The sequence below is a fragment of the Callorhinchus milii genome, unplaced genomic scaffold (genome assembly GCF_018977255.1).
Source record: "Callorhinchus milii isolate IMCB2004 unplaced genomic scaffold, IMCB_Cmil_1.0 Scaffold3, whole genome shotgun sequence".
NCBI classification, from domain to species: domain Eukaryota; kingdom Metazoa; phylum Chordata; class Chondrichthyes; order Chimaeriformes; family Callorhinchidae; genus Callorhinchus; species Callorhinchus milii.
In genome coordinates, this window is record NW_024704744.1 from 96,546,309 (window position 1) to 96,563,078 (window position 16,770).

At 45.5% G+C, this 16,770-nt stretch overlaps 1 protein-coding gene and 1 non-coding gene across 2 annotated transcripts in view; both read left to right on the forward strand.

The window, feature by feature from the left end:
- nrxn1a (neurexin 1a) overlaps positions 1–16,770 on the forward strand; it is a 740,055-nt gene that overhangs the window by 99,706 nt on the left and 623,579 nt on the right. The gene's annotated exons all lie outside the window — the stretch shown is intronic.
- On the forward strand, positions 8,557–8,630 carry trnak-cuu. Its single transcript has one exon. It is a non-coding gene; the product is annotated as a tRNA-Lys (tRNA).

Below are 16,770 nucleotides of genomic sequence, written 5' to 3' on the forward strand. Positions count from 1 at the left end.
CTTTAGCCTTCACTCTTTTTTCTTCTCTGCCGACTGAAAACACTGGACTGGAAAGTTCATCGGCAGCGCAGAGGGGCCACTCAGTCTCACTCCGTGCGCCCATGGCTGCGTGAGAGTCTGTTTCTGCAAACTCTTCCTCTGCAATTGGTAAATGCACAAGAAAGGGGACGTGAGGTTTGACCTCAGCAATTTGGATGGAAGTTGGATGGATAATCGAGCGAGTACTCTTTGTAGGTTTGAGGACAAAGCTTCATTCAGACGTTAAACTGTGATGTGCGGGCGGGTGGAATGGAATAATAGTCATCAGAGCAGATGGCACAAAGGGTGTGCTTCAATTTGACGTTTTTAAAATAGGAAATGAACATTGGAACAGGAATAAGCCATTCGGCTCCTCGAGCCTACTCCACCCTTTCAAAAGATCATGGCTGATCTGTACCTCAACTTCAATTACCCACCTTTGCCCCATATCCCTTGATACCCTGACCCAACAAATATCTATCCACCTCAATCTTTGGATCCAGCATCCACTGCCTTTTGGGGGAGAGAGTTCCAGATTTCCACGACCCTTTGCGTGAAGAAATGCTTCCTGATTTGACTCCTGAATGGCCGAGCTCTAATTTTAAGATTATGCCCCACCTCCCCCCCACCCCCCCCACCTCCACCTCTCGTTCTGGATTCCCCCACCAGAGGAAATAGTTTCTCTGTTGCTACCCTATCAAAAGGAATTGATAGGTTAGATTGCGGATGACTTGTTTCTTTGGCAGGGTATTGAGATAAGAAAAATCTGTTCTGCTCTAAAAACAAAATATTGGTGGAAAGCAGCGTGCATGAACTGTACAGACACAGAGTGTTTAGCTGAATAATCTTGTTTTTTTTCTTGGTGACCGGAGGAGTTTTATTGTACTGCCTCAATCCCTCCATCTCGTCCCCTTGATGTCCAGCATCAAGTCACAACCTGAAGATCTTCCTCTTTGACCGTGTCTTCGGCCACCTCGCCTCTCTGTTTGCAGCTCGGTGTCAAACCTTACCACGCGGTATTCATTGGAAGGGCTGAGAGAGGGAGTTGTCCAAGGGGTTGAAATCAGTCTCATTTTTGTGGTCGATGGAACAATTGGTTTCTGTGGTTAAATAATGCTAACAACAGTCCTTGCATTGGATGTAGCACCTCATCACGTCTTTGTGACATCTCAAAGCGCTTCACAGAATACACCGTAAAGTGAATCGACGGTATATTTTGTGGGTTGAGTTTCTTAGGCCAAGTGGTTAGTGCGTGGAGTTGCGAACTGGAACTCAAATGGTTAGATGTTAATGCGTTTTGGACCAGAATCTCCTCTCCTCCGAACTGAGGTGCTATTTATTCAAGATTTTTGCTTTGCAGACTGTGCAGTTAAGAACGCCGTGTATAAATATTATACTTGTCGGCTTGGCTTGATCGGCAGCTTTTTTTTTTGTTTGCCCCTGAGTCAGTCGCTCGGGGTTTCAAGCTCCCGAGGGAGGCCTCGGAGCTCAGAGTGGCAATCGTGCCCGTTCCATCTTTCCTCCCCTTTTTTTTTAAAAAGCAGTTACCGTCGATCCGTTACGAAAGTTGCCTTTATGAGCCGCTGCGAAAGCACGGACTGTTTTTTCGGCCGCTGCCTTGCCTTGTCGGTCGACAACCTTTCCCCTCGAGACCTTCCGCAGGGGGTTATCTCTCCTTCCGGCCTTCCCGTGTGAATTGGAGCTCGTTCCGTGCATTTGATCGACTTTCGCTTGCAGTGGGGGGGCTTCTGTCGGGCTTCCTCGGGTGGTTGGGTTGCTGGGCGACGGCGAAAGTAGCCGTGGGCGGCCTCGGCTGGCTCAGGAGCAGAACGATGACAGGAGTCGGGTGGCTCGGCTGCGGGGGGAGCTGCATTCGAAACACCCGTTCCTTTCAAAAAACTTGCGTGTTTCCTTTTGTTCGTCGGGGACGCTCGTTGATTTGCGGCGAGAGCGACGAGGGCGATAGGCAGATGTGTCACAGAGTCACGCTGGCTGAAGACGTTGAAGAGAGCGCTCGGTTTCATTTGAGATTTGTGCGTCTCGCCCCCCCCCCCACCCCCACCCTTCACGCTGACCGTCGCTAGGAAAGAGACCGCTCGGGAGTTCTAATGCCAGTAAATATAAAAGGATAATGCCAGGCTCGCTCGCTTGTATAATGCCAGGCTTTCAGCAGCTCTTCATCTTGTTCAGTGGCAGCACCTCATAATTAATTAATAATATTAATTAAGAAATCTCCTCCAGACAGCCATGAAGTGAACGACCAATTTTTATCTGGGGGGTTGGGTGGGGGGGGGGGGGGGGCGGTGAGTGTTCGGAAGGACACCGAGAGAAACTCCCTTCTTTCTTTGAATAGCGCCACGGGATCTTTTGAGCGTCCACCTCAACAGGTAGACCGGGCTGTTGGCTTAACGTCTCATCAGAACGGACGGCACCTCTCACAACGCAGCACTGGAGTGTCAGCTGAGAGCGTGAGCTCAAAAGGCTCAAAGTGCTGCTTGAACCCACTGACTTGGAAGCGAAAGTGCTATCGACTGAGCTTGGCTGAAACCGGACACTTGTTTCGGAAGATGCGCTTTTTTAAAAAAAAAAAACAACACGAGAAGGGTTCGTGAATGTTAACATTATCATTTCTTGGCGCGAAAGGGATTTGAACGGTGCGCACAATTCTCAAAAGGTAACATGCAGTCACCCAGATGCAGACAACCTGCTTCAGATGTCGTCAGGAAACTGTGGGACTTCCATTGTGAAGCACATCATTTTCGCCCACCAAATATACAGTCAATCCGCGTTACAGTTTGTTCCATGAGGGGCTTTGAGACGTCTCGATAAGGCGCTCTGTCAAATGCAAGGATTATTATTGTTATTTGATGGAGTTCAAGTCGAGCCTAGGATCGCATTGCACCGGTTATTTTCAATTTGGACGGTGAAATAAATGACAATTGTTGTCGTCCGTGCCAGCATTTTGCTTTCTTCTGTTTTGCTGTGGTGATAAAAAGAAAAGAGTTGGGGGGATAGGAAACGTATTCATTTTCGCCAAAGCAAAGCTGTGAAACTTTAAATAACGTGCTTCCTTTTTACTGGTGCCACCTCCTAAGAATTCTCTTGGAAGGATGGTAACACAGACGCTCTTCAGTCAGTGAGTGTCCTAAACATGCATAATTCTTTGGAAATTGCAAAGAAATTGCAGGGCTGAGATGTGGTGCATCCAGTGTTGTCAGATTCGGTGGATTCACACCCAATTCAGTGTTATTTTTTTTGCTGTGCGTAAAAAAAGCTGACCTTGCGCGAGTGCCTAATTTTTGGTCGAGCTTGGGCTTGTTTTGGTCATTTGTGCAGCATCACATTTGGGCATTATTGTTGCTGGAAGCCGGTTTAAAAAATATATAAATTTGCCGTTTTTCACGTGAGGGAAACCAGCTCGGGCGGCTCGGCTGGATTACCGTTTGAATGAAAACCCGCCGTTCGCACTTTCATTCAAACAAGAGGATTTGAGTGAAATTCTGCTCTTTTGCATACAGCAAAGACCCACAGACAACCAAGAGGTTAAAGATGATTTAATCTGACGGATTTACGGCCAGGACGCTGAGACAAACTCCCTTTCGCTTGCCGGTGGGATCTTTAACATCCACCTGAAGAACAGCCAGACCGGGTGTTCTGGTTGGCGGAGTCCTGTGGCGTATTGGTTAGAACACTTTCCTTGCAAGCGAGAGGACCTGAGTTCGATTCCTGGGCAGGTAGAAACCTTAGGCAAGTTTCCTTGCTCCGTACGCCTCTGTTTACCTAACAGCGATTAGGAACCCGGTTGTTAGTTGACTGGCGGATCGCTTTTCCGGAGGTAATAATCCCTGAAACAAAATAAATAATTTGGTCACTCAATCCACGACTGTTGGTGGGACGCTGCTGTGCGCAACTGGCTGCCATGTTTCTCCCACAAAATATCCAGTCAGTTCACTTTGCAGTGTATTGTGCGAAGATGTCTCAACGATATGATAAGGGGCTATATCCAATGCAAGGATTATTATTATTACTGTTATTATTTAATGGATGATTCATAGGCTGACTGTTCAGTGACTATGTGCCCATGGTGCTGCCCTGAAGTGTGAGCCTGCAATAGGAGCTGATGCCAAACGCGGAGCTTGAAACCACAAGCTCCTTCGCCAGAAGTGAAAGCAACCACCAGTTAAGCCAAACTGACAGAAATGTTGCTGTATGAATAATATAGCAAATTAAGGAGTCGGACTGTAGAGGAAGGCTGGGCGATGGGGGAGAGCCACCTCTAAGGTCCGCCAGATCTTCCCAGCTGTGAAGTCGTGCGTGTTGACCCCGCAAGGCACAGGACCTTGGCTCGGGAGAGGAGATCTCAGAGGGGCGAGGGCTATTTGCCAACGTGAGGGAGAATAGGAAATTCTGTGCCCAGCATCAGCTGCTGGCCTGGGACATGATCCCCTGTGACATTAGAAGAAATCTGAGAACCCTGCAGGTTATAGAGGGATCAGCTGGTTGGGTGGGAGCTGGGGTTGGGGTGGGTGGGTGAGTGCCACAAACCCAGCTTCAGACTCGCTCCAAATCCTTCTGTTGCTCGACAAGGTGCTCTGCACCTTCGACCGGCGGAAACATCGGCTGTGGGCAGAAGAACAACAACAACAAAATTGCATTGATATAGCGCCTCTCAGGTCGGGAAGACGTTCCAAGAATTACGTGCCTTTGCTGCTCGCACGGCAGCTCACAGGGACATCTTCAAATCAGATGGACCCGGTCTCTCTCTTCGCCCAAACCTGCCCTTGTCGGATGTTGGACGACCAACGAGTGATTCTTTCTCGTTTGAAACTAAAAGCAGGGAGCCCTCGCGACTCAATTTTCTCCGAGACGTCGGAATGTTCTCTACGGTGGTCTTAGTCATCCAGTTCCTGAGCCAGGTAGGCCTGTGGTACCCAAGACCACTGTTAGAACACATCAGCCAGCCTGGTTTATCGACAGGACAGGGAAGGGCAGCCCATTCTTGCGCTCAGAAATATAATAATAATAATAATAATCCTTGCATTTGATATAGCGCTTTTCACGTCGGGAGGACGTCCCAAAGCGCTTCACAGAATACACTGTAAAGTGAATTGACTGTATATTTGTGGGCGAACGCGGCAGCCAATGGCGCACAGCAATGTCCCACAAACAGTCGTAGATTGAAAATGACCAATTTTATTATTGTTTTTGGTTTTGGAGGGATTATTATTAGGCTCTGTGTGGAGTAAGGAAACTTGGCCAAGGTTTCGCCCTCTGCCTGGAATTGAACTCAGGTCTCTCGCTTGCAAAGCGAGTGCTCTAACCACTGAGCCACAGGACTCCACCACTGAGCCACAGGACTCCACCACTGAGCCACAGGACTCCAAATAAGTGAGAGAGCAGCAAAGGCAGAAGGGAATGAAACCAAACACTTTTTCTCAAAACGGGAAATTCTTTTCAGCTATCCAATCGTCTCTCAAAGAAAAAAAAATAGCCCGAATTGCTATGCTTTGCCTTTCAAAGGAAAACAAAGGTAAAACAATCCCGAATTATTCTAGCGCTTTGTACATCAACATGTCGAAAAGGCACTTTACAGTCATAGTCGTGAGGCATAACAATGGTTCTTTCTAGGCAAACAGAGCAGCTAATTTCCGTACGTCAAAGGTTGCACAGACAGCCTTAAAGGGTATGCCCAGTTTAATCCGGTGGGTTTGTCGGTCAGCAAATGTAATGAAGGGGGTACCGTTTCGTCAACAATTCAGCATTTTCACACGCGAGTTCGTTGGAAGGCATTCGCCGAGTATGTTCATTGAGCAGAGGAGTGTCGTGGTCTCGGAATTGTTTTTGCTGGTGGAAGGATAGAGTGGACATCAGTGGAGCCGGCGTGCTGAGAATTGAAGTGAAACCTAAAAAAACTCACTGCTTTCAGACGGGATTCCGCGTCAGATGTCTCGTGTCTGTGAGCTGCTACGCATGCGGTCCCAGTGAACGGAGTTGGAATTAGAATCTGTGCCGGGACGGGGAAAGAAAAATTGCTGGGTTTGGCTTGGGTTGTGCTATCTTCACGACAGATGGGGCTGTGGTTTCTTCGCACGAGAGTAATTAGGCTCAGCAGTCTACGCTTTATTGGCAGCGTGGCTCACTTGGTTGCACAGTCGTATCTGAGGCTGAAGGTCGTGGGCTCATACCCTGTTTCAATACTTTGAACTCGCGGTCGAGGCTGTCCGTGCAGTTTTTCCAGATGATACATTGAACCAAGTATGGCTGTTTTCAGGTGGACGGTAAACATCTTATGGCACTTTTCAAAAAGAGAAGGGAGTTTCTTCCTGGCCAGCAATCTCCCACATAAAATTGATCATTCATTTCATGGCTGTTTGTGGGAATTTGCCGTGCGCAATGCAGCTGCGGAGTTTACCCATAACATAAGCAGTCACTACACTCCACAGTGCATGTCATGCAGTGGGAGGATTATCTTCATTTTGGCAATGGAATGGCACAGGGTAGACAACACGCAATGTAGGAGATGGAATATGAGCAATGGTATTGAGAAGGTTTTCGTTAACTGTCTGGCTCAACTGAGAGGCAGAGACAACAGACATCAAGGTGACAAGTCAACCCCTTTTTTGGAACATATGACTCTGGACTCCACAGGAGTCTACAAAGGGAGGACGAAGAACATTTAAGGGTGGGGTCAGATGTGCTTGTGGTAAATCAGCGTCGTCTGATTATTGTGTTGTGAGTAACCATTCACGTGGGATTATTCCAATGGCCCCATTGTAGAAAGTGACCCATTTTCAGAAGGGGACACCAAATGGTAACTGCCCCAAAGATTTTGAGTTTGTTTTTTTTTAAAAAATGTCTGCAATAACCTTTCGCGCCAATATCACAGCAAATTTGCATTGGAAATGAGTGTGAATTCAAAGACTAGATGGCACTCACGCCCAGAAAATACACAGTCAATTCACTTTACAGTATGTTCTGTGAAGCGGTTTGAGACGTCTCGAAGACGTGATAAGGCCGTATATGAATTGCAAGGATTGTTATTACTCTGTACCATTCTGTACTTTTCATTAATCCGACTTTCCGGGGGAGTGAAATGACACTGGTTTTTGATAACATTCGTGTGTAACTGGAAATTCCCTGTCGAAGCGGATAACTTCAAGGAGCAACAGAAGTGTGCGCAGCTAATGTTATTCATTTGATATCTGCAGAAAGCATTTTTGGTAAATATTGCAATTTAATTTAATTCCGTGCTTGCACAGGAACGGTGACAAATCAAACAGAGTGCAATGAATAAATATGCATGATTCTGCTTTTCAGGAAGATTGGGATAAAGCTTCATTTGTTCCAAGCTGTGTTCAACAATATAGACTTCAGATGAAGTATTTATAACATTTTTGAAGCATCATTGTGATACTGGCAGCTGCAGTCACCCAACTGCAGGATCTGCCTCTACAGATGCGTGATATTTATTCAGCAGACAGGAATTGCTTGCCTGTGTGAGTGAATATTGAGCAGAGACACGACCACGATCAGAAACAAATGGCGATATTTTGAAGGTATTTGCCCGCAGATAGATTGCCAGAAATCCTCGAGACCAAATTGGAAACCTTCGAATATTCTCGCGGGACCAATGCACGAAAAGAATAGCAAATTTCACGAGCATCGAATCCTGTAATTGAGGATAGGGGTTCATTTAATGGCAAGCGTTCAAACTTGCTCACCTGCGGGGGGGGGGGTTTCTTTTAGATATCTTTTAGATATGAAATGAATATGTGGCCTAGTACTCTGAGACTCTATCGCGATATAAATACTCGCCGTTGCATGTATCAGACTCTGGTATGGTTAAGATGCAGCCCAAGTTGGACGTGTATCCAGAACTGCTTGGACGATTTGACGTTACAGTGTCAGCTCCTCCTGTCTGCTTCGTACGGATGAGATTCACTGACAACCGTGACAGAAACAGGAAAGGTTTGATTTTTGCAGAACATGACAATTTATTCCTCCGGAAAGGTTACTCTTTTGGACTGCCGGAGACTCGCACTGAATATTCACCCACACAGTAAAAGACTTTGAACTGTTACCACTCTCCCCGCCCCAAAAGAAAATAAGAACACAAAACGTGTGCGATTTTAAATGTGAAACTGATTTGCTACTCTTGCATTGAATGGAAATTCGCCGATACGTCTTATCTGTCCGTCTGCACGTTGGTAGACGGGAGATAGCGAGGCAAATTGTGTTGATTTTTTAAAATTTGATACAGCACCGTATCATGTCGTGAAAAAGCCTCAAAGCGCGTCGCAAGATTCACTGTAAAGTGCAATGACTGTGTATTTACAAGTGGATGCGGAAGGCAAATTAAGTACACTAATGTTCCACAAATAGCAGTGAAATAAATGACTACTTTGATCCAGGGACATTTGGTCAGGACAGCAGGAGAAACTCCCTTCTCATTTTGAATAGTGCCACGGGATCTTTAACGTCCACCTGAACAGGTAGACGGAAACCTCAGTTTAACTTCTCCTTCGATGGACATCACCTTGTCCTGTAGCTCAGTGGTTAGAGCACTCGCCTCTTAAGCGAGAGACCTGGGTTCGATTCCCCGGGCAGGGCAAAACCTTGGGCAAGTTCCCTTTATTCCACGCGCCTGATAAACTTCAAGCAAAAAAAAAAGCAGAATAATAAATTGATCACTTCAATCCGAGACTGTTTGTGGGGACGCTGCTGTGCGAAATTGGCTGCTGCATTCTACCCACAAGCAGTCAGTCAATTCACTTTACAGTATATTCTGTGAAGCGCTTTGAGACGTCTCAAAGACGCGGAAAGCGCCGTATCAATTGCAAGGATCATTCTATGTTTTTACCTTCAACCGAGCAGTGCATCTCCAGCATTGCATTCGAAAGTACCAGCCTCAATTGTGTGGCGTGGAATCCTGGTATGGAGGTTTACATTTGTACAGCATTTTTCACACTGAGGGGCCATTCGAAACGAGCCGAATGCGAGCTCGAGCAAGGGAGAGGAACAGTTGAAAAACTGGGCTTTAAAGGTGGGCAGAGAGGAGGAGAGTCAAAGGGATGGAATCCCCAGAGAGAGCGAGAGGGCAGAATGGCTGAAAGTCTGTCCAACCGTGAATGGAGGGTGGATGGGGTTAGGGACGTGAATCAGGCCAGGGATGGCTGTGCGGGGGGTGCGAGGCGGTGGGGCTGCAGGAAGTCACAGTGGTGAGGTGGGGCGAGACTTCAGAGGGGTTTGAGTGTTTAAATTGTGCAAATGCGTATCCATGAAGGCTTCACCATATTTCACACGCTATGGGATTCTGATTGCCATAGCCATGAAAATCATTTGAATTAGAAAAGCAATTGATTTGAAAGCTGAACGAATTTTAGAACCATAAAATAACCTTTACTGAAGTGTACAGGACTGTGCGGAAGCATATGTATCCCTGCCTCGGGGCGGTAAAATGTGCCTTGATAGTTGCACTAATGTTTTGTCTGGTCCCAGTATAACCCAATATCTAATGGGACTTAATGTAATGAGGTGGCAATGAGCCTGGAGCATAAGCAGAAAATAATCTGTATGTGTTGACTGTTAAGGAACCCAACCTAATATTTGCCTGCCGAGTAGGTCTTTTGAACTGTTTTATTTTAGGTTTTAGAAAAAAAAAAGCATAAATTTAAAAAACAAAACAATTTCCATTAAAAAAAATGATTTGAGGACCTGCCAACTTTAGCTAAGTCACCGCGCCATTGAATGATACCCTAAATGCCAGCGGTGAAGTCACTTTGTCACATTATTTTCCCATTTCCACCCGCTTTGAGATGTCCTGACAGAGCGACGAGGTGCTTACATCAAACGCAAGGATTATTATTATTACTATGTAACAATCAAAATGTTTATTTCCTCCCAAAAAAATTACGGATGCATTTCATTACAGCAGAGAGACCTTAAATGTCAGATTCAATCTGTGAACATGACAAATGCAAAGTGCTTCTGAAAACCCTGACCTTTATTTCCATTGCTTTCCCCCCACCCCCCCACTCAAGTCAAAAGGACATGATATTTTTGTTTGTGAGATTAATTGATAAAGACTCCGAGATGCGAACAACCTGTCGCCGGACGAGTGCAAATTCACGATGGGTTAAGAGTTCGCTTCCCGGGGACGTCTGAAATGATGCATTGAAATTAGTGGCAACGCGCTGAAGGCTCCTGGCAACATCACAGCAAATCCGTAAATATTTGCCGGATATTAAATCTTACGGAGGGACTCTGGTCTCAAGCTGCCAATTACGTCGGCTGCTTCTTACCTCTTGGCTGCTGCGTTTGAAGTTATTCACACGAAGGTGCAGCTAAATGTACAGAAGGAGTTGGCAACCCCATCGAATACGATTTTTCAAGAACCTGGCTGGAAGGATTCTTTTTAGATTAACACAAGTAATTACTGGCGCAGAAAAGTGCGCTAACTGATTCCAGGCAGCGTGTTGTTGCGGGCGTAACTTAGTGTGTCCGGTCTGGCCCAACGGTATGGTGCACCTTATCATCCCTCACAACAGCTGTGTCGGCCAACTCCCTCCGCGGGTACGATTGCCAATTGGAACGGGTGATTAGCCGGCCCACAAATGTAAACCCAGAACAATGCATTAGGATGAACCGAGGTGGGTAGAAAGAGGCCACGTAGTCAGCCAGAAGCGGTGGGGTTGAACTCGCAGTCTGTGCTGATCCTCCTGTGCGGTCCTGGGGAGAGCACTGCCTTGTGTCCTTAAACCAAAGTCCTTATCCGCCTGTTCAGCTGGACAGTAAACGTCCCATGGCGCTATTTGAAAAGTGAAGGGAGTTTCTCCAGGTGCTCTGGCTAACCAGCATAGCAACACGTGTAGCTTCGCAGGCCTCTGTGGTCGTACGGGTCAACCAGCTAAAACAAACCTTTTTCTTTAAAACAAATTTTTTTTTTTTTTACTTTTACTCCTGTGAAGAACGGAACTTAGTAAATGCAACAGCAAAATTGTTTCCCGTGCTATGAATCTGTTACAGGCCAGAGACCAAGTGCCTTTTGAGTTGCAATGACTTCATTGGAGTCCTGTAGCTCAGTGGTTAGAGCACTCGGTTTGCAAGTGAGAGACCTGAGTTCAATTCCAGGCAGAGGGCGAAACCTTGGGCAAGTTTCCTTACTCCACACAGAGCCTAATAATAATCCCTCCAAAACCAAGAACAATAATAAATTGGTCATTTTCAATCTACGACTGTTTGTGGGACATTGCTGTGCGCAATTGGCTGCCGCGTTCGCCCACAAATATACAGTCAATTCACTTTACAGTGTGTTCTGTGAAGCGCTTTGGGACGTCCTCCCGACGTGAAAAGCACTATATCAAATGCAAGGATTATTATTATTATTATTCAGTATGGGTGGTTTGTTATATGAACGGAGAGAAGTAATCAACATAGCCAATAACGGTTCCCCCTTTGCAAGTGATGGATTCGTGTCCTGGGACCCTTCAAACAGCCAACTGAAATCTTACTTTTCAACGGAGATGAAGACGAACTGTCATGTGTTTGTGTGCGAGACTAATGTTTCAAAACATTTCTGGAGGTGACACTTCAGTGGAAATTGTGTTCCACCCGATTGGGTCCTGTGAAGTGAGGTCTTGTTGAATACGGATACATGACTTTCCACTCACGATTTTGCGTTGCCGCTCTCTTTTGTGCGATTGCTAAGTCAGTCAGACTTTATTCAGCCCAGGTCTGAGAGTTGATAGGCCACCTGCAGTTACCATAACCTTCAAGGAAACACAACCTACTTCCTTAAAGATCATTGATTTGCGGTGACTTTGCTCATCCGCCCGACTGGTATCAAAGAAAACGAGCTAGTATTTGTCTCTGAGCTTTTTTTTTAATAGGGAATAGTTAATTCTCCAAAGTAGGGTATTTTGGCAAGTTAACTTCACAGGTTAGGGGCCTGCGCAGGCCAGACAAAACAACAATTTGCACTTTTAAATGTCTCAAGGTTCTTTGCAGACCCAAAGCGGGAGCCTGAGCAGCGGGAGCCTGAGTGTTTGAAGAGAATAGGATGCAAACGACCACTTGTAACATCAGCAGCGAACGCTGAAGTTTGAAAGCTGCGTTTTTTGAATGTCCGCGAGTCAGAGACTTAGCGGCTGATTGGTGTATCCTGAAACCCTTTAGGGCACCTTCTTTTTTTTTTTGGGTGATGCCCAATCCTCAGCACGGGGGCTGCATCGGATAGCAACCATAGCCGTAGCATAGGGACAATCAAAGGAGAGAGACGTTTGAGTTGAGGACTTCCTTGGAAACTCTCTGGGTAATGGAGTGCCGCAGTTCCGATCGATTTCAGAACTTGTGGATCACGACACATTCTATTAATTTTGATGCATAGCTTGAGGTGTCTTGCCCGGCTCCGTCGGTAGCACTGCCGACTCTGAGTCGAAACGCTTTGGACAAATAGATTGCTGGAGCGAGCACTGCATTGTCGGATCGTGCTTTGTTAAATCTCTCCTCAGAAGAGGTTCAACCGAGGTACCTCATTGAGGGGGTGTGGGGGTGTGTGTGCTGCATTGCTATTATTGTCGTTAAACCGAGTCGCTACCTGCTAAAGATCCCATTGGCAATCCCTTTTTGAAAAGGGAATGGGTTTTCATCAATCCCCTGGACAGAATTGGTCATTCACTTCATGGCTGCGCTTGCGAAGGACGTTGGGGTGTTCAAAATCGGCCGTCGCGTTTGCTTACAAAAAAAAAAGCACATTCGCTACATTTCGCCGTGGGCCCCCGTGAAGCGCTTTGAGACACTTTGACGATATGAGGTGCGCTGTCAAATGTGAGGATCATTGTTATTTTCTGTCAGTTAATTTCCGTTGGTGTCGTGGTGGTGGAAATGTAAGATACAGCGGAACAGGTTCATGTCCCGTCATCCCAAGTTTGAGTCATGTGCTTCTTCTGTTAAACTCGGAATAGATTTGTACAAGATAAGAGTTTTCTCTCTCTCTCTCTCTCTCTCTCTCTCTTAATTCCTACAAGAACCAGACATTTACAGCCTTTTGTGAAAAAAAAGTTTTAGGTTGACAAGTCTGGGAAATGTGTTATTTAAGTTGTACAAATGCACATCAGGGCAACACTTAACGGACTAATTTGTAACCAGAGGTAACAAACTGTGACAAACAATGCGGATTACTGAATTACTAAAGCCCTAAGATGTCAGTGACAAGAGTCTCGTTGTGTACTATATATATATATATATATGTGTGTGTGTATTATATATATACTGATATATATATATAAATAATGATATATATAGTATATATATATATACTATATATATATCATTGTGTATATATGTTGTGGGACAAATGGTACACTGGAAGCTGCACATTTCTTGTTGTTTCTGAGGGTTCGGAGATGTAAGTCACACAGAGTAATTGTTGATTCCCGGGGAAAAAAAAATCATTCAGATCCGGAGAATTCCATGATGTAATGTAATAATCCTCGCATTTCATACAGCGCCTTATCATGTCCTTGAGACGTCTCAAAGCGCTTCACAGAACACACCGTAAAGTGTAGCGACTGTCTGTTTTGTGAGCGAAACACGATTCTGTGTAAGGGATATGGAGCAAGTCTTCGAAAGACGAAAGCACGTTTTTCTTCATGATTTATGACCTGCGCTTTGCGCTTACAAAAATAAACATATTTTTGCCAAGACCTTTAAACTGACCTTTAAACGGGTGCAGCTATTGCTGTTCTTGGTATTCGCATCACAGCGAAAGGCGATTGGAGTCATTATTTTTGTAGTTGTCTTACATTGGTTGATACTTGTAGTTGACAAAGGGCCTCTTCATGTTGTGAGGATGTCTCAAAGCACTTCACTCGATTCGCTGTAAAGTGTAGTGACTGTATTAACTGTAAATTGCTGAACTGTGTAGGAGAACATAACGGGCAATTTGCATACAGTAATGTCCCACAGATAACCCACAGAAGTGAATGAGCAATTTTTTTTATCAGGGGACCGCAAGCTAGGTGCTCTCTGCCTCTGTGTACCCAGCAGTAAGTAAGAACCCGGTCATTAGTCGATAGGCGGATCGCTTTTCCGGGGGTAAATGATTCCTTCACAAAAATAATAATAATAAATTGGTCACTCAATCCACGGCTGTTTATGGGGACGCTGCTGTGCGCAATTGTCTGCCGCCTTTCACCCACAATATAAACAGTTCACTTGAGACGTCTCGAAGACGTGATAAGGCGCTATATCAAATGCAAGGATTATTATTATTATTTTATACCTTTGAACAGATCCTCTGAGAGTGAATGGCATCAGTGAAAGATATTACTGTAACAATCAAAAATGTAGAGCAAAAAAATCCTAATCTCATTTGAAAATGAAAGCGTATCCGACTACATTTGCTACACTGCTCATCAGATCACATTTCATGCATCAATCCTAAGTGTTGAGGAGTATCATGCAATGTCATAATCAAGTGGTGAACATATAACAAAAGGCCGAGAATGACAAAATGGCTCATCCACTGGTACATTTCACGATATCTAACGAATAAAATATCCCCAATCTCATATTCTCTATTCGCTTTATTCCGAACATTTAACTTTCATATCGTGGAGATGTCTTATTGATTATACGTATTCCTAATTTCGGTGTTTTTTTCTTATGGTCGAATGATGTGGGAAGGCCATCAGCCATCTATCATTGTGTGTGTGTGTGTGTGTTCACTTATGTATGTTATTCTCTGAGTTTCAGTGGCTCGGTTGATTTTTATTGTATCGGCATATTTATAACACTGCTTTGCGTTCATTTTATTTTGGTCAGTCCTGAGAAATGTGGCAACCCATCGCCATACTTACGAGTAACCGAACCATACTGAGTTCCATGAATGCGACCTACACATGGACATACCGTTGGATAACATTGGCATTCAATAGCCTTTTAAATGGGAGATCATTTACATATAGGAGTATGAATAAACGAATATTCACGGATGAGTTAACAGCGAAATGGACCGTTAATCATCGCTAGAATCATTTCAATGTTACAAATAGTCATTCGGTCACTCAATCCACGACTGTTTGTGGGGCACTGCTGTGCGTGTGTTATTGGCTGCCGTGTTTCGCCCACAGAATGCACAGTCACTACACTTTACAGTATGTCCTGTGAAGCGCTTTGAGATGTCTCAGTGACATTGTTAAGGTGCTATATCAAATGCAAGGATTATTATCATCATCATCATTATTATTATTATGTGTGACTGTGTGTGTGTGGATGTGGTTCGACGGTGGTTGAAAATGTGTGTGGTATGTCAATGTGTGACCGTGTGAATGTGTCTGTGTGGCTCACTTCTATCGCACGTGCCCAATTATTTCACTTCATTACTTCATTTGCGCTGAATAAAGTGGTAGTTTTCACAAGAAAAAGTTTCAAAAAAACCCCCCCACAAATGCTTCTAATTGTAAAATTGCTTACCTGAATCTTAATAAGCCCAATGCTTCCATCAGTGTGAAAACGGAGCATTTTATTAAGATGGAGTTACACAAATAGACGGCTGAGGGTTACATTAATGAGACTGCGGCTTCAGCAGCTTCCTAAACAGCGCCTTAGCTTCGTAAACCGGCCACCTTTCTGCCCCTCGCGTAGTCGCTGGCTCTTTCGCTGCCTGCGTGGAGATGAGATCCAGGACCTCTTGAACTCCGACGCCCCATTAGCAACGCAATTATGTAAGGTAGCTTACCACGTTGTAAAGTCTAAATAAGAACCGCAAGCGGGGGTGAAACAGTCGCCTTGCATATACATTAAATGCGTCCGGGAAGGAAGTGCAGCTCGCATCTCAATCCTCAGGTTACGGATATTACACAGAGGTCGCTCAGGAATTGTATGACTCAACCGTGATTTACAGCTTGGTGACACCCTGCCAGTCAGACACCGCTGTTGCCTTTTTTATCGTGTTGCTGCAACTGTCCTCCTCAGCTGAGGCGGGATAGAAATGCTGTACCGTGTGAATTGTGGATGAAACAAAGGTTGGGAAATTATTTAGACTAACGACGACAACAACAACAACATTTCATTGATAGAGCGCCTTTCACGTCGGGAGGGCGTCCCAAGGCGCTGGACAGTTGGGTCGGGACCCGAGCATGGGGGAAATGGTCAGGGTGAGGGGAGGGAGGGGCGGGAGCGAGGAGGGGGTAGAGAGTCGAGAGGGGAGCTGAAGGCACGGTGGAAGAGAAAGGTAATTATTTGGGGAGGACGATTTCGCAGGGCTGTGGGGAGAAAGCGGGGGAATGGGATTGATTTGGACATCTCTTTTCAAAGAGCCGGCACAGACACCACGGGCCGAATGGCCTCCTTCTGTGCTGTATAATTCTACGATCCCATTGAAGTGACCAGCCTCGGAGAGACGCAGCCAAAAGCAGAGCTCACTATTATTGGATAGCGATACTTTGGCGAAGTGGACCTATTTTGGGGAAGATATCGATCGAGGGAATAAGAGAGATTGAGTACCTTTTTCTTGTGAAGTGACACTCGAGGGCGTAACGAGAGAAGCATCAATAGAAGAGAGCAGCGGCAGCTCTCACCGGAAGTTGAAGAGAAACCTCTTTCGCTGTAACTACAGCTCACGGTTTTCTCATCGTCCTCTGAGGGTACGCAACCCTTGCCGTGAGCTGTAGTCGAAGGGCGACGCGCCCATCGATCGATTTGAGGGAACCTCGATGCGTTCAGGAGGGAAAAGGGAAAATTGAGGGGGAT